This window comes from Callospermophilus lateralis, chromosome 3 (assembly GCF_048772815.1).
Source record: "Callospermophilus lateralis isolate mCalLat2 chromosome 3, mCalLat2.hap1, whole genome shotgun sequence".
Classification (NCBI taxonomy): domain Eukaryota; kingdom Metazoa; phylum Chordata; class Mammalia; order Rodentia; family Sciuridae; genus Callospermophilus; species Callospermophilus lateralis.
This window is the reverse complement of record NC_135307.1, coordinates 116,197,807-116,207,524: the sequence shown is the minus strand read 5'-3', so window position 1 is coordinate 116,207,524 and position 9,718 is coordinate 116,197,807. Positions and strand designations below refer to the sequence as shown.

General features: G+C 37.0%; 1 pseudogene; it reads right to left on the bottom strand.

Annotated features, from left to right (window-relative positions):
- Nucleotides 1-9,381: 9,381 nt before the first annotated feature.
- On the bottom strand, nt 9,382-9,482 carry LOC143395993 (U6 spliceosomal RNA; annotated as a pseudogene).
- Nucleotides 9,483-9,718: the final 236 nt, after the last annotated feature.

Below are 9,718 nucleotides of genomic sequence, written 5' to 3'. Positions count from 1 at the left end.
TTGCTGGGACCTAGAAAGATTCATATTTAATTTCTTATTTCTTATTTTAATTTCTTATTTAAAAAAAAAAAACTTCCAAAGAGTTCTCCGGTAGTGGTTGTACCATTTTGTACCGCCATGAGCAAAACATGGGAGTTCCAGTTGTTCTACATAGTGGGTGACATTTGCATTGTCATCTTTAATTTTAGCCACTCTGATGAGTGTGCAGTGATTTCTCATAGTGATCTTAATTTGCATTTCCCTGATGATGAATCATGTTGAGTTCCATTTCAGATGGCTTATTGGCCATTTGCGTATCTTAGATTGTGAAATGTTTTCAAATCTTTTGCCATTATTTATTTATATATTCTAGATACCAGTCCTTTGTTAGATATTTATAATGAAAATACTGTCTCATTCTGATTTGCCTATTCATTTTCTCAACAATGTTTTACAAAAAGCAAATATTCAATTTTGATGAACTGCTTTCTTAAAATTGTCAAGGTTTTTTTTTTTTTTTTTTTGGTGTGTGTGTGTGCATGTTACATTCTGACTAAAAGAATCTTACTGACTCTAAAGTTGTACACATATTCTTTGAAAGTTTTCTTCTTTTACATCTAGGCATATGTTCCTTCTTGCTTTTAATTGTTTGTGTGGAATGAGGTAAGGACAGATATTCAATACTTTCCATATGGATAGTCACTTACTGTGTCATAGGATCAGGCTTCAGCCAACTACTGATGGAAATTGGCTTATAAATATCTCAGTTTCCTCACTCCTCAAGTGGAGTAACCCTGAGGTTTGTGTTATATCCTGTTTTCCAGAACACCCCAGGGGGATTAAGCTCCACATGATAGGGGTTTGGGGGGAAGGTTTGTTAATTTGTTTCCTAACTTACCTTCTTTGCCTCCCTCCCCTACCAGTTTTCTTTTGATCACCTCTTAAATAAATTACTTGCACTTGAATCCTTCTTCCAGGTTCTGCTTCTGGGGAAGCATAAACTAAGATGGTAAAAAGCAAGACCAACAGTCCTTGCCCCAGAAGATTTAGATTAATATAGTTATATGCAAGCTCGTGGTGCAAAAGGCATTCAGAGGAAGGAGAAGTCATTCTCACATCCAAAGAAGACCCTCCCTTGCCTTGCTGATAAGCAGTAACAGAACAACATTTGTGGTCCAAACTAATAAATGACAGGTGACTCTGAGCTAAAACATCTGTTACCAGATAGGGGGGGAAAAAAACTGGCCCCTGAAGTTTAAAGAAAAAAAAAGTATTTACTTCCCTAAAATTTTTTTTTTGTCCAAAATCCTTTTACTGTGTAACTCTCTTTTGAAGGTGATAATCAGCATCATTTCAGGAAGACACTGCAGAACTGGTTTTGAAACCCTAGCATGTCTCTTTCAAAGCAAACTAGGGACCCTAGCCATCCGTAGGCTATTGAGTCAGTAAAGGAAATGATGGCTCTTGTTTCCTTGGGTCCCCTAGGTGACAGAATGACAGAGGAATCTGCGGTGCTCTTCCTCCTGTGTCCCTCAGCAATAGCACACAGAGTGGTTGAGAACTGCAGAGCACTGTGGGGGACTGAGGGGTTTTCCTGATTGCATCAGTGAAGCCAGATGAGCTGTCAGATCTAGGGATGCTGTGTATAGAGGGGTGTTCCCATGGAACTTATACTCACTAGAAAGCAATTATTTTTGTTTCTATTGTGTATCTTTCACATACAAAAAACAGCTGCTCCATTGCAGGTAATTGAAGGGATTTCTATGCAATACAGAAAATCCCAACTTGTCCACAGGCTGCTGTTCATTGGCACAACATGAAAAGAGATTAATGCTGACTTTTCCCATTTATTAAAAGCACAGAGAATAATAAGCTAGTAAATATTGTTTGCCAGATGGTAAATTTGGGAGCACACTTTACAAAGGTGGGTTGGCATCAGAAGTAAATCCTACAGAAAGACTAGGAACTCACACCTTGAAGAGAGGGACTGTATTTGATTTATGTTGGGATCTCAAGTTCCTGGCACAGGGTAGGTTCCCAATTTTTCTTTCAGTGAAAGGACTGCAAATGTTAAAATGAGAGAAAAGGGGTGATTTAAAAATCACTTTACATGCATAAAAGACTAACACGGGGAAATAGTTAATAACCCTTTCCTGTCTTTATGTCCTCATGCATTGATCTAAAGTTAAAGGAGAAAATTTTGTGTCTCAAAACCTTAATCTGGTAGTTGTGGAATGTCTAACCCTGGCAGTTATAATTACATGGTCAATACAGGAACGTGGACCCCCTAGAAATCTTTTCTAATTTGATGCATCCTTTATTACATAGTTTATTGCCTGACCCTAGAGAAATCATTTAGCCCACCTCTGTACAGTGAGGCTGCGAAATTTGCAATTTACCCCTCAGAGGACAGATGAAAGATCGTAAAGAAAAGACTTTGTGCTGGAGAGTGACTCAGCAAAAACATTTTGAGTTTAGTTGCTGGGAACCCTTTGAATAATTTAGCCTGAAGCCATTGCGACTATACCTCTAGCTGATGTTAGGTTAGAACTGTGTGAACTTGGGAACTCAGTTTAGGGGACCTTTGGGAATAGTTGGGGATGCTTACACTGTTTCCTCAACTTAAAGCTTTGCCTCTGAGGGCACCATCATGTTTCAGAATGAAAATCCTTTCCCCAAGAGATAATTCTAAGGACAAATTGAGAGACCTAGAGGAAGAATGACTTTTTGTTTTGTTTTGTTTTGTTTTGGAGTGGTCATGTCAGTTTGACTAAATTGTTCATTCATTTATTCAGCAAAGATTTCTTGGAATGGATAGGTTGCAGGTCTTTTCTTGAAAATGCTTCTGGGTTGATAGAGGAACATATACAAAGAAAGTAATTCCTAGCATAATATGAAAGATACTCAATAAAGATAAGAACCAGGATTGTGTTGGTGCAAATGAAGAGTGATAAACTCAAATGAGCAGTTAGGAAGGTATACAAAAGGGTAGATAATCTCTTTTATTTCTTGTGGTAAAATTCATCATAATGCAAAATTCATTATTTTAACTCTCCTAAAGTGTAAAATTGCGATGTATACTCACTACACTGATAATATGGTCCAATCATCTCCACTATCTAGTTACAGAATGTTTCATCACCCCCAAAAGAAACCCCTTGACCATCAGCAGTCAGTTCCATTAATTCCCTCTCTCCAGCTGTTGGAAACCACCAATTTTCTTTCTGTTCCTATGAATTTACCTATTCTGAATATTTCATATAAATGGAATTATACAATATATGGCCTTCTATATTTGGCTTCTTTTACTTAGAATAATGTTTTCTTGTTGATGATTGCAGTGCCAGTGCTGGAACCAGGGCTTCACACATGCTAGGCAAGTGTGAAGCAGTGTACAGTGAGCTACACCCCAGCCCAGCATAATTTTTTTTTTTAGTTGTCAATGGACCTTTATTTTATTTATTTATATGCGGTGTTGAGAAGAGAACCCAGTGCCTCACATATGCCAGGCAAGCACTCTGCCACTGAGCCACAAACCCAGCCCTCCACCCCCAGCATGATATTTTTAAGGTTCACTCATGTTATAAGGTGAATAAGTATCCATTCTTTTTAATGGATGACTAGTATTCCATTGAATAGATATACCACATCACATTTATCCATTTCTCAGTTGATGGACATTTGGATTGTTTCCACATAGGTGGAGATTCTTGAATATCACTTTATTTATTTCAGGATAAAAATGGCTTTGTTATTCTCTGATGAAACAAAGAAATACAGACTTTGAGGCAGCATTGTATAGTTAATTTCTCTCTTCAATAACTTCTCTCCAGATACATAGCAATGACAGGTCAAATATAAAAAAGATAACCAAAAGGAGAAAACTGGGATCAAAGACAGGGCAAGTATCTCTGGAACTAGAAATCCACAGTTGTGTGCAAAAAAGGAATCCAGGGTCATTCTAGGTTCTGGCAGAAAAACAGGAAACAAAGAGCTCCATACCAGACATGGAATAGAATCAGGCCCTCGGCAGGAAGCCAAGGAGCTGGAGTGGATACCCCTTTTAGGATGCCACCCTACTGCTCGGTGTAGTTATTTCCAGGAACACAGGGGCTGAACGAGACATGTTGATAATGGTATGAGCAGAACCTGAGCCAAACCTCCTACAGGGCCTGGGACTGACTGTCCCCAGCGTGGCAGCAGAAGGGGTATTCTGAAACAGCTTATAGAACTTAGCTCTGGATGGGGTCTGGAGGATGTGGGGGAGGCAGTAGTGCACTACTCCACTAATAGAAAGTAAGGAAAGATGGAAAAATATAGAACGCTTCCCACTTAAAATGACCCTGGAATTCAAAAGTCCAAAATGGGAGGAAATACAGTTCCAGGAAAGATGAGCATCAGAATCAAAATAGGATTACAAACTCATTTCTCACAAATTAATTGTATATAACAGACTAACAGAAAGGCTTTAAAACAACCAATACTAGTATGACCTGCAACAACATAGTAAATAACATAACATTGAAAAAAGAAACCAAACACACATGAGTGCATAACACACACTTCCAATGCTGTAATGTGAAAAAAAAAAAAAAAAAAAAGCAAGATGGAGGTTATATTCAGAAGAGAGTCCAAGGAGATTCTGGAAATGTTATATTTCTTGACTTGTGTGCTTGTTACCCGACACCCTAACTTTGCAAAAAGTCTTATTTTATGTATAATCACTACTCATCATCCACTGATTGTGTATTGGCAAATTTACCTACTCATTAATATTTATTTGTAAACACAAACCAATACCTAGTGAGCTTTGTGGCCATCTGTAGACATATACAGTGAGGAGAAACATTTGAGTCATCACACATGTTCCCAGCTGAGGTCAGATAAAATGACGTTCTGCCCGTTTGTTTCAGCTCTCATATTGTCAACCCATGTCTTTTTCACAGTCTATTTAGCACTATGTTGTTTGCAAGGAGGAAGGGATTATTTGCTTGTTTCTTGCCTTTGTGTGTGTGTGTAAATGATTCCATTGTTTAAAATGGACACCGATCACAGTGCTGAAGTGTGGTCTGATGTACAAGACTGTGATGTGCCTACAGAGGAAAGCGTATGACAGTTAAGTCTTATTCAGGCATAAGTTACAGTGATGCTGGCAGTAAGTTTGATGTTAATGAATCAACCACATAGATACTAAGAGTGGTGTCATGAAACAGAAGCCCATAAAACAAGGTCATGTGTGGCTTGGTTGATGATAATGTGACCAGAGGTCTGTAGGAGCCTGATCCTATTTTTTGCCTGGAGCCGTGGTTCAGCCGTCATTCATTCAGTGTTCGTGGTGATTTTACAGAGTATAGCTTTTGCAAATGACGAGCAACTGTATAGAATTGTATGTTTCTTTATGATGTTATGGTTCAGCAGCATATAAAAATAAGAATAAGTAAATAAAATAAAGGTCTAAAGTATTTTTTTAAAAAACTATATGAGGAAAGGTAACTGATAAAGAAGAGCAGAGGAAGCTGCAGCCTGGAGCATTCAGGGGGAAGGAGGAACCCTGGAAAAAAGCCAAAATGTCAGCAGAGATGGCTGTATCTCCAGAGGGCAGGAGTGGGGTGAGAGGCTGAAAACAGATGGGTTAATTGAAAGTTTATAAACAGAACACCCTCTCAAAATGTGAGGGTAAAACCCTAGCCACAGGGCACCTCTCCCCAGGCAGAGCATCTTTGCAGAAAGAAATGATATAATTCCCATTTATGTGACATTGGAGACCACTCAGAGGAGAATCAAACTTCTTGAAAACCTAAAGCAACACTTTTTAAAGTCCAACGTGTTGTATATCTCCAGCTTTTCAAGTGCCTCATTTTTAATTAAAAACCAACAATAGATATTAGACATAAGATTAAAAAAAAAATCTCCACTACAAAAAAAGGAGCAAGAAAAAGGATAAATAACACAAGTGAACACAGATAACATAGGAGAAGAAAAAGATAATTAAAATCTTCAGTGAGAAATGAAAAACTGTACATCTATAAAACAAGAACAGGTTGCTGTGAAGAAAAAAAAATAAGCAATTAGAGAAAAAGGAGTGCTCAAAGAAAATTAAAAATATATATATTGGTCAAACATAAATCAAAGAGAACAGTTGGAAAATAAAGTTGGGGTTTTCTCTTAGAAGTAGAACCAAAAGCCAAAGAAATAAAGCACATAAAAGAAAACAATGATCCTAAAGTTCCAGTGAGATCCTGCTAAGCCCTTCTGATCTATGTAGTCATGAAAATTTGAGGGAGTTAAATTCCTATGAGGCAGTCAGTCTTTGGCCAATAGAAGCTAGAAGCCCATGGATAAACGTTTTCATTTTTTGTTCCTGGGGCAAATAATTCTATGGTGCATCCATGTGGTTCCCAAAGGAATCTCTAGGGGGACCAAAACCCACAAGAGTTGCCTAAAAATCCCAGCAGCTAGAGAGGCTGAAGCAGGAGAAACACAAATTCAAAGCCAGCCTAAACAATTTAGTGAAGCCCCAAACCTCCATCATTTCAGCTTAGGAACTGAATTCCTCAACAAGACTCCTAAAGCACCAGAAGTAAAATCAAGAATTAGTAAACGCGGGCTGGGTTTGTGGCTCAGTGGTAGAGTGCTTGCTTAGGACATGTGGGCACTGGGTTCTATCCTCAGAACCACGTAAAAATAAATAAATAAAATAAAGGTATGTGTCCATCTACAACTAAATATATATAAAAGAATCAATATATATATATATATATATATATATATATATATATATATATATAAAAGAATATATATATATATGAATCAATAAATGGGGTGGTGTCAAACAAAAAGCTTCTTCTCAGTAAATGAAACAATCAAGAACATGAAGAGAAAGTCTACATAATGGGAGAAAAATCTTTGCCACCTGCACCTCAGAGCGTTAATCTCCAGGATACATAAAGAACTCAAAAAACTTAAAATCAAAAAACAAACAAGTTGGGCATGGTGGCGCACACCAGTAATCCCATCAGTTTGGGAACCTGAAGCAGGAGGATCATGAGTTCAAAGCCAGCCTCAGCAAAAGTGAGGAACTAAGCAACTGAGTGAGACCTGTCTCTAAATAATGTGGCTCAGTGGCTGAGTGCCTTTGATTTCAATCTCCAGTACCTCCCCCCCAAAACAAATACCCAGTCAACAAATGGGCAAAGGAACTGAGTAGGCACTGCACAGAAGAAGAAATATGAATGGTCAACAAATATATGAAAAAGTGTTCGACATCACTAGTAATTAGAGAAATGCAAATTAAAACTACACTGAGATTTCATCTCACTCCAGTCAGAATAGCAATTATCACAGATACAAGTAACAGTAAATGTTGGTGAGGATGTGGGGGAAAAGGTACACTCATATATTGCTGTAGGACTGCAAATTGGTGCATCCACTATGGAAAGAAGTATGGAGATTCCTCAGAAAACCTGGAGTGGAACCACCATTTGATCCAGTTATCCCACTCCTCAGTTTATACCCAAAGGTCTTAAAACCAGCATACTATAGTGACATGGCCACATTAATGTTCATAGCAGTTCAATTCACAATTGCTAAATATGGAACCAACCTAGGTGCCCTTCAACAGATGAATGGATTAAGATAAGTGGTATATATATATATATATATATATATATATATATATATATATACATACATACATACACACACACACACACACACACAATGAAATATTACTCAGCCATAAAGAAGAATGAAAATATGGCATTTGCTGGTAATGGATAGAACTGGAGACTTTGAATCTAAGTGAAATGAGTGAAATAAGCCAATCCCAAAAATGTATATTGTTCTCTTTGATATTCTGATATTCAGATGCTGGCTCACAATAGGCTAGGTGGAGGGGAGAGGGAGAGGAGTTTCACCAGATTGGGGCAGGGGAAATGGGGAGGAGGTAGGGAGAATGGGAATGGGAAAGACAGTAGAATGAATCGAACATAACTTTCTTATGTTCATATATGAATACACGAACAGTGTAACTCCACATCACATAAAACCACAAGAATAGGAAGTTATATACATGTATGTATAGTATGTCAAAATACCATATACTGTCATGTATAACTAAAAAGAACAAATAAAAATAAAAAAATAAAAGCAACTTAGCAAGACCCTGTCTCAAAAGGAAAAAAAAAAAAGCAAGAAAGAAAGCTGAAGATGTGGCTCAGTGGTTAAGCACCCCTGGGTTCAATCCCTGGTACCAAAAAAAAAAAAAAAAAAATGTGGCTTGAATGTGGCCCATTCTGTACATATCCTTGGATTGGCTTTCCTTTTCTCCTCTTTCACTCTTCCCAGTCCTCCCTGTTTCATGAGATCACTTTCAAATTAACGGTAGTTGGCTGTCTATTTTCTGTTTCATGAGATCACTTTCAAATTAACGGTAGTTGGCTGTCTATTTTCCTGGGTTCCTCATCTGTGGATTCAATTAACCATAGATTGAAAATAGATTTTTTAAAAGTTGCATCTGTACTGAACATGTACAGACTTTTCTTCTTATCCTTTCTCCCTAAACAAGGTAGTATCACAACTATTTACATAGAATTTACATTTTGCTATTATAAGTAATTTAGAAGTGATTTAAACTAACTGTATGGGAAGATTGTGTAGGCTAAACCCAAGTATTAGACCATTTTAACGCAAGAAACTTGAGCATCTGTGGATTTTGTTATCTACAGGGGTCCTGCCACCAAATGTCAATGGGGACCATGGAACCCTGGACTAGATCTTTTTTAAAAAACTTTTTTATACCTTCCTTTTGTTTATTTAGAGTTTGTTGTTGTTGTTGTTGTTGTTGTGCTAGAGATTGAACCCAGTGCCTCACACGTGCTAGGCATGCACTCTACCAATGAGCCACAACCCCAGCCCTGGACTCAGTCTTGATTTATGCTTTTAGAGGGAATTTAAGCTAAGACAAAAATTCCAAAATATTTCATTATTACAAAAAAATCCTGCTAAAAAAATCCTACTTTATTCTTTTACACGTTTCCTGTGACCATCCATGTGTGAGTTATTCTCTGGGGTGCAAATCTGAAAGTAGAACTCTTTAATCACATAATGTGTGCATTTTCAATTTCATTTGAAATTGACAGGTTACTTTCCCATGTAAATAGTGCTAACTTACATCATTGTCCTCAATGTTGAAAATTCCCATTTCTCTATATTCTCTTTAGTGTTGATATGGTCTGATTTTATACTTTGCCAATAACATAGAACCTCATTTTATTATTTTTAAATAACAATATTTATTTGAATGCTTATAGCATACCAGATTCTGTTCTAAGCATTTATAATGAGCTAATACCATGTTTTTATTAGTGCATTATGGTTGTACATGATATTGGGATTCATTTTGAAAAATAGGAATGCTTCACGAATTTGTGTGTCATTGAGCAGGGGGCCATGCTAATCTTCTCTGTATCATTCCAATTTTAGTATATGTGCTGCCAAAGCAAGTGTTCATTATTTTTGATGTGCATTCCCTTGATCACTATCAAAATTAAGTATTTTTATATGTTTATTGCTCATTTTATTTTCCCCTTATGTGAATTGCTTATTCATATCCTCTGCACACTTTCTTTTGATTTCATCTTTTTTTTATTGATTTACAGCAGTTTTTCAGATATGATAGGTACTATTCCATTATCTGTTAAATACTTTGCAAATGTTTTATCCCAGTGTTTTACTTGTT